The 12,050-nt window shown below is 29.1% G+C and overlaps 1 long non-coding RNA gene across 1 annotated transcript; it reads left to right on the forward strand.

Annotated features, from left to right (window-relative positions):
• Window positions 1-1,941: 1,941 nt before the first annotated feature.
• Window positions 1,942-7,568, forward strand: LOC110668590 (uncharacterized). The gene is made up of 2 exons (XR_002497563.2): window positions 1,942-2,679; window positions 7,343-7,568. It is a non-coding gene; the product is annotated as an uncharacterized LOC110668590 (long non-coding RNA).
• Window positions 7,569-12,050: the final 4,482 nt, after the last annotated feature.

Raw genomic sequence — 12,050 nt, forward strand, 5'->3', positions numbered from 1 at the left:
CTGTAGTTTATATTCATGCTATTACTACTTTGACTATTGTTAAAGAGATCATCAAAATAATTTCTCAATCTTTCTTTAATGTCTTCATCTTTCATCAATATTTTTCCTTCTTTATTCTTAATGCACCTAACTTGTTTAAGATCTTGACATTTCTTTTCTCTCCTCCTTGCTAATCTATAAATATCTTTTTCCCCTTCTTTAGTTTCAAGTTTTTTATATAACTTTTCAAAAGCCTACGCTCTTACTTGATTAACTGCCTTTTTTAGCTCTTTGTTTGCTAAATAAATATGCTAAATAAATATAAATTATACTCTTTGTCCATTTTTATTTGTGCTATTTTAAATTTTTTGTTTAAAATTTATTTATAAGTATTAATTTTTTTTTAATTTTATTCTTTATTTTTATTAAATATAATAAATATTTATGTAAAAAAAATAATTGTGTGAAATAAAAGGTAATTTAGTCAATTACTAGTATATTTTTATAAAAATGAGGTTATACAATAATTTTTTAATTATTGTGTAAAATCCAATTATGACAGATAAAAATAGACGGGAGGTAGTATTTAATAAATTGCAAATTATAATTTTTTATACAAATAGTGTGTATTAAATGAACTTTCATGGATGTATATTTGCACCATTAGAAAAACTTTTTTTTTTTTAAATTCTAATGGAGATTTAATTTTTATTGAATTTTTATTCCTTGAATTCTATAGACCTTAATTATTTTTTTTTTATTATTATTGTGTTATGAGATGATGGGAAAATCAATGAATTTTAGCTGAATTTTAAATTTAAATATTTATATAAATTAAATAACTAAAAAATAGATGATATTACAATGATAATAATTGCATCAAATTAATAAATTTTATTTTAATAATAATAAAATTATTTTTTATATGAGTCCAATTTAAATGCAAACTTTGAGTTTGTGGGACAGTTCACAATTGCGTTTGTACTATACCGAGAGTATTTTATAACCTTTCTAATACTTTACTTTTAGTTTAATAATTAAATATTAGTAAATTAAATTTCATTTCGAATTGTGATTCAAATATTAAAAAATTATTTTTCAAAATATTATTTTAAATATGATTAAAAATTGTTTAAAATTTTTATTTAATTATTTTAAAGTTTTATAATTAAAATATATTAAATTTAATTTCAAATAAATTTTTAATACTTATAATATATTTTAAAAAGCATTTTTTAATAGCATCTTTAACATTAATGAAAAATAGACTATATATCTTTTTCTATTGTATTAAAGTTCTTGCCGTTTATTGGGCAGTCTACTTGTGATTTTTTATTCATTGGGTGTGCATAAATTCCTTCTATTTAGTTGAATTTAAAATTTGCAGAAATTAAATTAATTAAATTATTTATAAATAAAAATAAAATTAAATATGATAGAAAATAAATTAAAATTCAATCTTTTATTTATTTCTATTTATTTAAGCTTTTTAAATTTAATTAAGCTTTAGTTAATTATTATTAATGAATTTATTAATACTATACAAATTAAAGTTCAGATTTTGTACATTGTTTGATTGGATTTTTCTTAATGGATGAATCATCATGAATTGAAAACACAAAAATATATGTTCGTACCAGAAGTAGAAAGTAGAAAGCAGTTTTATTCCTTGCTTCATGCTTACTATATATGGTAGTTTAAAACCAAGAAATTTTGACGAGATGGAAATTAAGTTGTCTTCCAAAATGACTGCAACTACACTTAGCAAATGTTGACAAAAATCCATGCATGAGGAATACTTATGACTTATGGCCCAAATTTTCAAATGATTAGCCCTAAGAGGATCCTTTTTGTCACTAACAGGACACCCATAAAAAGATACGTACATGTCCTTTTGTTAAACACAGGGGACACCCCTAATCTGTCACCTTAAAGCAGTGTTCCCGGTTGCTTTCTTGCATCAAATATTCTGCTATGCCTTTAAAGTAATATGAATCCAAATAGCCGGAAGAACCATGCAATTTTCTCAGCATCATAACCAACTTTTTCACCAATGTTTTTTCAGTCCCAATTCTTGATTAACTGTAAGATGCATGTGAAGCTACAAGTTCTTTGTCGTTAGATTTGATACAAGTTTTCTTGCTGTTAGATTTACTAACTTTGGTAAAGAAAAAGTTTTTTCTTTTTCTATTGGAAGATTTTATTTTTTCATGCTTTCGTTCAAGAATTTTTAACTGAGTAAAGAAGTTGGTGGTGGTCAAAAAGATGATCTGTGCAGAAGAAGAAAATGGAGAAAGGGTGTCCGTGAGGAGGACGCGCGAGAGGAAGATAACAAGAAAGAGAGAGGCCGGGGGTTCATTTCATATTCAAACAGACAACGAAAGACATCGGATACGCAAAAAAAGCGCCCACCACCACCCCATTGTCCCCAAAACTGCTTGGCTTCCTCCGCTTTCGTGCGATTTTTAAGCCCTGCCCCACTCTCTCTCTGCTCTAAAACCACCCTCCTCTTCACTTTCCTTGAACCCAAATCGCCTCGCTTCGAGATTGAAGCTTTCTTTGTTCCTCCCTCTTACTCTAGGGAACTAGGGTTTATACACTTTTAGAGATGTTTGCCTTCATTCAGCTTCAAGCTATTGCTTCTCGTGGTCTTCCTCTGATGCTTGTGCAGTTCCCTGAGAGCTGGTTTCTCCCAAAAAGGTTGCTTCTCTTCCTTTCAGTTTTCGTTTACTTATACATGACTCTTCTTGTAACATTTTTGTTAGGATTTTGTTATTTGACTTTGTCTTGTTTTGTGTTTCTCTCTCTTGGGCTTCTATTATTTGGTTTATCGTCAAAATTTAAAATTTTGTTGTTTGTTTAATTTGTGAAAAGAAGCTCTTGATTTTTATTTGAATTTTACAGCTTTCTGTTGCTTGACGACTCTTGAATGTGATACGGGTTTGGTTTTTGTTTTTCCTGTTCATACTTCATGGTAATTTGGGTTCTTTGCTCTGCTCTAGAAGTTAAACGAATTCTTTTCCTTCCTTTGGGGAAATTTTATTTTTAGGTAAAAGTTTAGTTGATTAAATAGAAGAAACGAGGTGATTTTCAGTTGCCATGTGGCCCATTTAAAAGACATGGGGAGGTTTGGTGTTTGTTTGTGCAAATTGGCTCTACTAAGTGCATAATTCCTGTCAATTTTAGGAGTCTTAGATATGCTTTGTTTATCGAGAGAAGAAAGTTATGTACGAGTTAATTATAGGTATATGTAATCTGCATATTCACTGCTATAATGAATAGGGAGAAGAACTCCCTTACAAGGTCATTATATAGAATCGAACAATGAGTGAATGATTTTCTTCTATAAAAAGATTAAACTTTGTCCATGCAGAGGGAGATTTTTGACAGGGGGTTACATATTTCTATGCAATTCTCAATATTTAGGTTTAGGTTAGCGGTGAAAACAAGGACAAATGATGACAATCTGGTTATGTTCAAGCTTTTGAAAACAGCTTGCTGAAGCCGGTTGTGCAATTATTGAGCAACAACTGTTACAATAGTATGTGTAATATTAAGGATAGTGAGCCACAAAATGAAGCATCTTCAGTGGTAAAGATGTGTGTACATGTAATTACTCAAAGAATACTCCCCACCCCCCGCCAAAACCTCTCCCCCATCTATAATGTATCAGACGTGCTTTGTTAGAGAATGGAGAGTTATATGCATTGCGAATCATAATGGTTTTGGAATGCAAAATAAATGGTTCCCCTCATTTGTAAGATGGTGGGATGAAGTAGAGTCGCTGCTTGTTCTTGCTTAACTTCATTTTACAGTCAAATTGATCTTCTTGCTGGGCATGGCCAATGTGATTGGAGTTTTTGCATTTTATGTATGGGGTGAAGTGGTACTAATTTCTTGAGAAGATGGTGCTGTTCAGTATTCAAAATATTATTTCCTTAAATATAATCAGATATAATTATTATAGCATGGGGTGAACTTGATGTGCTCATTGCTCACTGAGAGGTTTTCCTGAAGATTTCATGAACAGAATGCGCACTTCTTGTTTAGAAAACTTGTATTAATATCTTACTTTTTTGACAAACTTTTGATGAAATGGATTCTTTGCTAGTGAGTAGTGACACCCTATATCATTCTGCTTACTTTTAGGGCTTTTTACCGTACAAGGGTAAGTTAAAAATAAAAATTACAAAAAATGGGTGCGATATGAAAAATTTACGATATCAGGGTGGAAAAAGTCAAGAATCTTAAAAACGCTAGTGTTAGTAGCGTTTTAATGCTCAAAACGCTATCATTGATAGCGTTTTGTGCAAATTAAAAAAAAAAATAAAAAAAAAACGCTGGACGCTACTATAAGTAGCGTCCAGCTTTGTTTTAATTTTTTTAATATTTTAAATAAAATATAAATATTATTTTAATAAATAATATTATAATAATTAAATATTATATATTATAATATTTTTATTATAAAAAATTATTTTTTAATTTAAAATTAAATTTTAATTAAATAAAAAATATAAAAATATTATTATAATAAAAAAATTTAAAAAAATTAAATGAAAACCTGGACGCTACTGTAAGTAGCGTCCAGTTTCTTATTTAATTTTTAATTATTTTATTTTTACATTTTAAATAAAAATATAAATATTATTTTAATAAATAATAGTATAATAATTAAAATCATATATTATAATTTTTTATTATAAAAAATTATTTTTTAATTTAAAATTAAATTAAAAAAATATAAAAAATTTGTAATGTAATTTAATTTTAATTTTTAATTTAATTTAATTTTTAATTGAAAAATAATTTTAATTTTTTATTTAATTAAAAATATTATTTTAATAAATAAAATCATAATATTTAATATTATACGTTATAATATTTTTATTATTATAAAATATTATTTTTTAATTTAAAATTAAATTAAAATTTAATAAAATAAAAAATAAATAAAAAATTAAAAAAAAATAAATAAAAAATAAATATTTTATAATAATAAAAAAATAATTAAAAAATTTAAGAAAAATCGGACGCTACTATAAGCAGCGTCTAATTTTTCTTTTAATTTTTAATTATTTTATTATTTTATTTTATTAAATTTTAATTTAATTTTAAATTAAAAAATAATATTTATAATAAAAATATTATAATATATATTATTAAATATTATAATTTTATTTATTAAAATAATATTTATATTTTATTTAAAATATAAAATAAAATAATTAAAAATTAAAAGAAAAATTGGACGCTACCTATAGTACCGTCCAATTTTTCTTAAATTTTTTATTTATTTTTTTATTTTTTATTTTATTAAATTTTAATTTAATTTTAAATTAAAAAATAATATTTATAATAAAAATATTATAATATATATTATTAAATATTATAATTTTATTTATTAAAATAATATTTATATTTTATTTAAAATATAAAATAAAATAATTAAAAATTAAAAGAAAAATTGGACGCTACTTACAGTAGCGTCTAATTTTTCTTAAACTTTTTATTTATTTTTTATTTATTATTTATTTTATTAAATTTTAATTTAATTTTAAATTAAAAAATAATATTTTATAATAATAAAAATATTATAACGTATAATATTAAATATTATGATTTTATTTATTAAAATAATATTTTTAATTAAATAAAAAATTAAAATTATTTTTCAATTAAAAATTAAATTAAATTAAAAATTAAAATTAAATTACATTACAAATTTTTTATATTTTTTTAATTTAATTTTAAATTGAAAAATAATTTTTTATAATAAAAAATTATAATATATGATTTTAATTATTATACTATTATTTATTAAAATAATATTTATATTTTTATTTAAAATGTAAAAATAAAATAATTAAAAATTAAATAAGAAACTGACAATAGCGTCCAGGTTTTCATTTAATTTTTTTAATTTTTTTTATTATAATAATATTTTATATTTTTTATTTAATTAAAATTTAATTTAATTTTAAATTAAAAAATAATTTTTTATAATAAAAATATTATAATATATAATATTAATTATTATAATATTATTTATTAAAATAATATTTATATTTTATTTAAAATATTAAAAAAATTAAAACAAAGCTGGACGCTACTTATAGTAGCGTCCAGCTTTTTTTTTATTTTTTTTTTTAATTTGCACAAAACGCTATCAATGATAGCGTTTTGAGCATTAAAACGCTACTGACACTAGCGTTTTTAGGACTCTTGACTTTTCCCACCCTGATCTCGTAAATTTTTCATACCGCACCCATTTTTTGTAATTTTTATTTTTAACTTACCCTTGTATGGTAAAAAGCCCTTACTTTTAAGTAATCAGCCCCTGCTGCCATGGCTTGTATTTCTGATGGAGCAAATAAACTACAAGCTAGTTGCCATCTATATCATCCAGCTCCCGATGGGGTAAATATTAACCAAAAAAATATTTGCAGCATCTTCCCTTGTGAATATAGGTAGTTCATTTTCTGTAGTGGCAGAGCTAGATTCTCTAAATATGGGGCAGGGTGTGGAGGGGGCTTGAGCCTGTCTCTCTTCCACCCCCCCAAAGTTTATCTTATTTTACATTGTGTTGATGGGTGGGGGTAGTGGCAATTTGATTAGAAGCTAAATGAAATGTGCCTTTTAAGACATTTTGTTTGTCTGTTGCATACATTCTTTGTCTTTGTAGGATGCTGAATGATAATCTATCAAATGTTATAAATTCAATTCAACTCAACTAAGCCTTTATCCAAAAAATTTGGAGTCAGCTATATGGATTCGCTTTCTCCACTCTAAATGATTAATTTATCAAATGTTAAATATTATGTTCTAAATTTTTTTTTTTGATAATGACCATAAGAATTAATTATCTTATTAGGTAACCCCAGGGGTGTGGTCGAGCGGTAGGGGCTCGTCCTCCCTTAAGCAACGTCCCGGGTTCGAACCCAGGGGTTGTGTATGGAGCGCTTTAAAACCTGGGGCCAGCCATCCTGCCCTTCGAGGCACCCACAAGCTGGCGCAGGGGGATTAGTCTGGGCTGAGCAAAATGTGTAAAGGCCTGGGATACCTCCTTGAGAATGCATCTAAAAAAAAAAAAAAAAAATTATCTTATTAGGTTTTCAGTTGAAACGTTATGTACTATTTTTTCGTTAGAAAGGTTTCTTGGGGTGTTTAAATATGTTGGTGTCTACTGTTCTAAATGGCTGCTAGATAGGATTTGCTGCTCTAATTTTTTTTTTTTTGGTAACATTTGGTTGCTTGTGATAAAAAATATTGGTTGTGTAGATTGTTTGGACTTTTGATAGTTTTTGCTGGAAAAAGATTCTTGAAGGTTTAGATCATAACTCTTTTGTTTCATCTTTGTTAGGTTCAAAGTCAGTAGTGATGCCGTTGAAGATCATCTTCTCTCTGAACATTGAACATGAAATTTACTTACTTTTAAGGTCTGCAGAATTTATGATTTGATATAATTGAGACATGGAGTAGGGAATGAAGCCATCGCTCCGTGTAGTATAGGATAAATGTATAATATTTGACCGTTACTGTAAACTTTGTGTTTCTGAAATTTTTAGCTGATACGAACAATGTTTTAATTCCTACTTTTGTTCTTCTCCTATGATTTTTTTTTGTCATCATCTATTAAAACGTTCACTTTCTTCTCCTTCTCACGAGCCAGTGCATGTTTACATGGTCATTTGTATTATTCTGTTTCCCAACAATATGATGCTCTGGTCTGCCTCCCAAAATCTTGTTGTCAGCTACATTTTAATGGTGTCATGACAGAATGCATGAAAATGTTGAGTCTTCATCATCTGTTTGTGGACTTCAGGCCCAAAATCACTGACAGACAAGATAACACAGCACATACATTTGGTGCCTTATGCATTATATCTCGAAAGTCTCTGCACTTTGTACGGTACCTTCATTTTCTCTCTTCTATCTAATGTAATGATTGTTGTAAAGAAAATAAAGAATACTGTAATTCTTTTTGTAATTAACCTGCTTTCCACCGAAGAGAATGCTGAAAGGAAAATAGGATGGTTAGCCAATTTTTTGTATGGGACCGCATTTGGAATTATGTTGTAATTAACATTTTCTGAAAGTTTAAGGGTAAAATGAGCATTTGGAATTGCTTTGGATTATCTCCAAATTTGCAATTGGTTTGATCTTGTGGGTCCCTAGATGAAAGGATGATGAAATAATGGAGGTGGGTGGACTGGAGGCTGCCGCAGATGAACATTCGAGTACCAGCTTCTTGTTGACCTTTCAGACTCAAGATCAGGTTCTATCAGGGTTTGTATTTATGAAGCACGGTTACGCCGAAAAACTAGGTTGGCGTGCTGGAGCGTTTACTACTTGATAACCACTGTTTTCTTGTCCTACCGTCACAGTGCAATAATTTCTCACAATAGTCTTTTGCTACTTCAACTCAAATTCCTAATTCAATGAATCACCAGGTTTTATATCAACACCTGGAGAGAGTAGCATGTAAATTCCAATTGGAATATCAATTCCTATTACCTCTGTTAAAAAAAAAAAGGTGTGCCAATTGATTTTTCTTTGATGTCTTTTTGACAAATATTCTTGTGGCCTAATTCAAAGGTTGATGATGCTTTACGTATAGGACCAGATGTGAGATGGTTGTATGTATGCTTCTTGTATTCTTGCACGCATCTATTGCTGCATAAGATAACCTTTTTATTAATTTATTTTCATTTTTTGACTCACCACGTCAGAGTGTGTTGATCCCGTGTAGCTCAAAATGAGCATTGATTTTGATGATAACAAAACTCAAAGAGAATCTATCTAACCTAACTTTAAAGTGTTGTGTAGATTCTTTGTCTTATGCATAAAGAACCTTTCAAGTTGTATCTAAGAAGAAAAGATACTCAAAGGCATTTCAAGACAAATCCAAAATGAGAAAAAGACTATGGAAGCCAAGACTCAAAGAAAAGGTATGAAAGGCATAGTGTTAGAGTCTTAGGTCTTTTGTGAAAAGAATGGATGAGAATTTAGTCATATGGAGCTCAAAATTAAAATTTTATTTTCTGATCACTTTTTCTCATCATGACCTTGGACACTACTATTGAAACATTTTTCTTAAGGTCTAAATCATTTTACATTGCAAGTTGAGACATGCAGCTGTTGCCTTAGTTTGCTAACTGGTTTGCTAAAATTTTCGGTTTGCTAATGTGTTTGCCAAAAATATTAGTTTACTAACCAGTTTGCTGACTGCTACCATTATTTCATTAGTTTGCTAACTGATCAGAGCTGCTCAACTTCGCACAAAAGGACAAAATAACGGCCATTTTGTCTTGGGCAGTGTGTATAACGTTCCAAAAGGGTTTCAAACGGTCTAAAATGATTTGGGACTATAAATACACCTTCTTTACTTCATTTACACTTGATGAAAGCTTACATTTGAACTCCAACATTGATTTTTCACTTATTGCTTTCATTCAAGAGCTTTAAAGATTTTGAGCTACCATTGGCAAATCAACTCATTTCTTCTTTATAGTTTGATTTGTATTGAGTAAGAGTGAGTGTTGAAATATTGAATTGCATTTAAGAGAGGTTGTACAAGCACCTATTGAAGCTTGAGAGAGAAAGTGCTTGTGATAGCACTTGTGAAGGTTTCAAGCTACCTTGGTAAAAGCTTGGTGTTGAGAAATTGTAAAGGGCTTTTGGTCTCTTGCCTTCAAAAGAACAAATAGTGGAGAGAAAACTCAAAGAGGGTTCTTTGAGAGAGTGGATGTAGGCTAGTTAAGCCGAACCACTATAAAAATCATTGTGTTTGATCTCTCTAACCTTGACCTCCTTAATTTTGTGCAATTTAAATTTTACTTGCTATACATGATATTGAATGTTGTTTGAATGAGATTGAATTAATAAATTTGAGGACATATTGAGTGATCTAAGAAATTAATTGTATATTGTATGATACATGCCTTGTTAGATATTGCCATATACATTGATTGAGGGTTGAATTGCAACTTAGGAACACATTGTTGAAGCACATATTATTTTCATTATATATAGAGTAGCACTTAGTTGAACAAAGCCACAATTTTTCATTAGGCCACAAGCAAGGGCCGAAAAATTGGTAAAGTCCAATTCACCCCCCCTCTTGGACTATTTTTGGGACAACAAATTGGTATCAGAGCCTGACTCTCTTGCTTAGGGTATTACAACCTTAGAGTGATCCAAAATGGCTAGTTCATCTAGTAATACTGCCGGTATACCCGCACCATTAGCTGAAGGCTACTCAATCACTAGACCACCACTCTTCAATGGCACTAATTATTCGTTTTGGAAAGTAAGAATGAGAAATTTCATACAATCTGTAGATATTGATGCATGGAGAATTATTAAAAATGGTCCACATGTTCCTCAAAAGAATGGTCCAGGAACTACAAAAGTTCCAAAACTTGAAGATGAATATAATGACAATGATTGGAAGAAAATTTCTATAAATGCTAAAGCTATTAATATTCTGCATTGCTCACTTGACCTTAATGAATACAATCGTGTTTCAGGATGTCAATCTGCTAAGGAAATTTGGGATAAGCTTGAAGTCACTTATGAAGGAACTGATGTCGTCAAAGAGTCCAAAGCAAATCTTCTTATCCGAGATTATGAGCTGTTTGAAATGAGGCCAGGAGAATCAATTGCTGATATGAGTACAAGATTTGCCGATCTTGTAAATCTTCTCAAAGTACTTGGTAAAAGATTTGAGGAAGCTGAACTTGTGAAGAAAATTCTTAGATCACTTCCAAAGTCTTGGGAAGCAAAGACTACAGTTATCCAAGATACCAAGGATTTTAAAACATTCACCTATGATGAACTCATTGGTTCTCTCATTGCACATGAGATGGTATATAAAAAAGGTGAAGTTGAAAATGAGCAAAAGAAGAAGAAAAGCATTGCTCTCAAGTCAAACATAGATGAAGATAAGAAGAAAGGAGTTGCATTCAAAGCTGATTCTAGTGACAACTCAAGTGCTTCAAGTGAAGATGATGATGAAATGGCTATGCTTGCAAGAAAATTTAAAAGAGCTTTCAAGAAGGGAGGAAGCAAATACAAGAAATTCTTGAAAAAGTATACTCCCAAGGATAAACACTTCAAAGAGTCAAAAGAAGAAATTGTATATTATGAGTGTCACAAACCTGGACATATCAAGCCCAAATGTCCGTTACTCAAGAAGAAGAAAGGAAAAGAAGATAGGAGCAAGAAAGCTATGAAAGTAGTATGGAGCAACAGTGATGAATCTTCAAATGATGAATCAAGTGACAAAGAGGCTGCTCTTCTTTGTATGATGGCACTTGAAGAGAAAGTTAAGAGTTCACAAAAGGAAGAAGAAAGTGACAATGAGGTAAATTCTTATGAATCTCCAAATGTAGAAGAACTTGAGCTTGCATTTGCTAGAGTATATGATGAGTATAGAAATTACAAGAGAAAGTGCACTAAAATGAATTTAGAAATTGAATCATTGAAATCTCAAAATCTTGCTATGTTCAATGTGCATAAAGAAAATGAATTCTACAAAGGACAAATTGCTTTGTTTAAAGAACTAGATTTAGAGTTGAGAATCTCAAAAGAAACTTGTGAAATGCTCATTGAGAAAAATAAAGTTCTTGAAGCTAAAGTAGAGTCCTTGACTAATGATTTGGCTAAATTTACAAAAGGAAAAGAGACTCTAAATGTACTTCTTGGAAACCAAAGAATTTCAAATGAGAAATATGGAATTGGTTTTGATGGTTTCATGAACTATGACAAGTACAAGAATTATTTCACTAAAGCATCTACATCCTTTTTGCCTAATGTTACATGTTATTATTGTAATAAAAGAGGTCATATGATTAGTTCTTGTGCACTTAGGAAAGGTCATCTTAAGGTAAAGAAGGTATGGGTACCAAAGGGAACCTTACCTAAGGTCACTAACCCCCAAGGACCCAAAGTTGCTTGGGTACCTAAAGCTTAATGATTAAATTTCAGGTTTGTTGCAAAGGGATGAAGGAAAGTGAAAAATGGTATATAGATAGTGGTTGTTCAAAGCACATGACTGGTGAAAAGGA

The sequence above is a fragment of the Hevea brasiliensis genome, chromosome 14 (assembly GCF_030052815.1).
Source record: "Hevea brasiliensis isolate MT/VB/25A 57/8 chromosome 14, ASM3005281v1, whole genome shotgun sequence".
Lineage (NCBI taxonomy): Eukaryota > Viridiplantae > Streptophyta > Magnoliopsida > Malpighiales > Euphorbiaceae > Hevea > Hevea brasiliensis.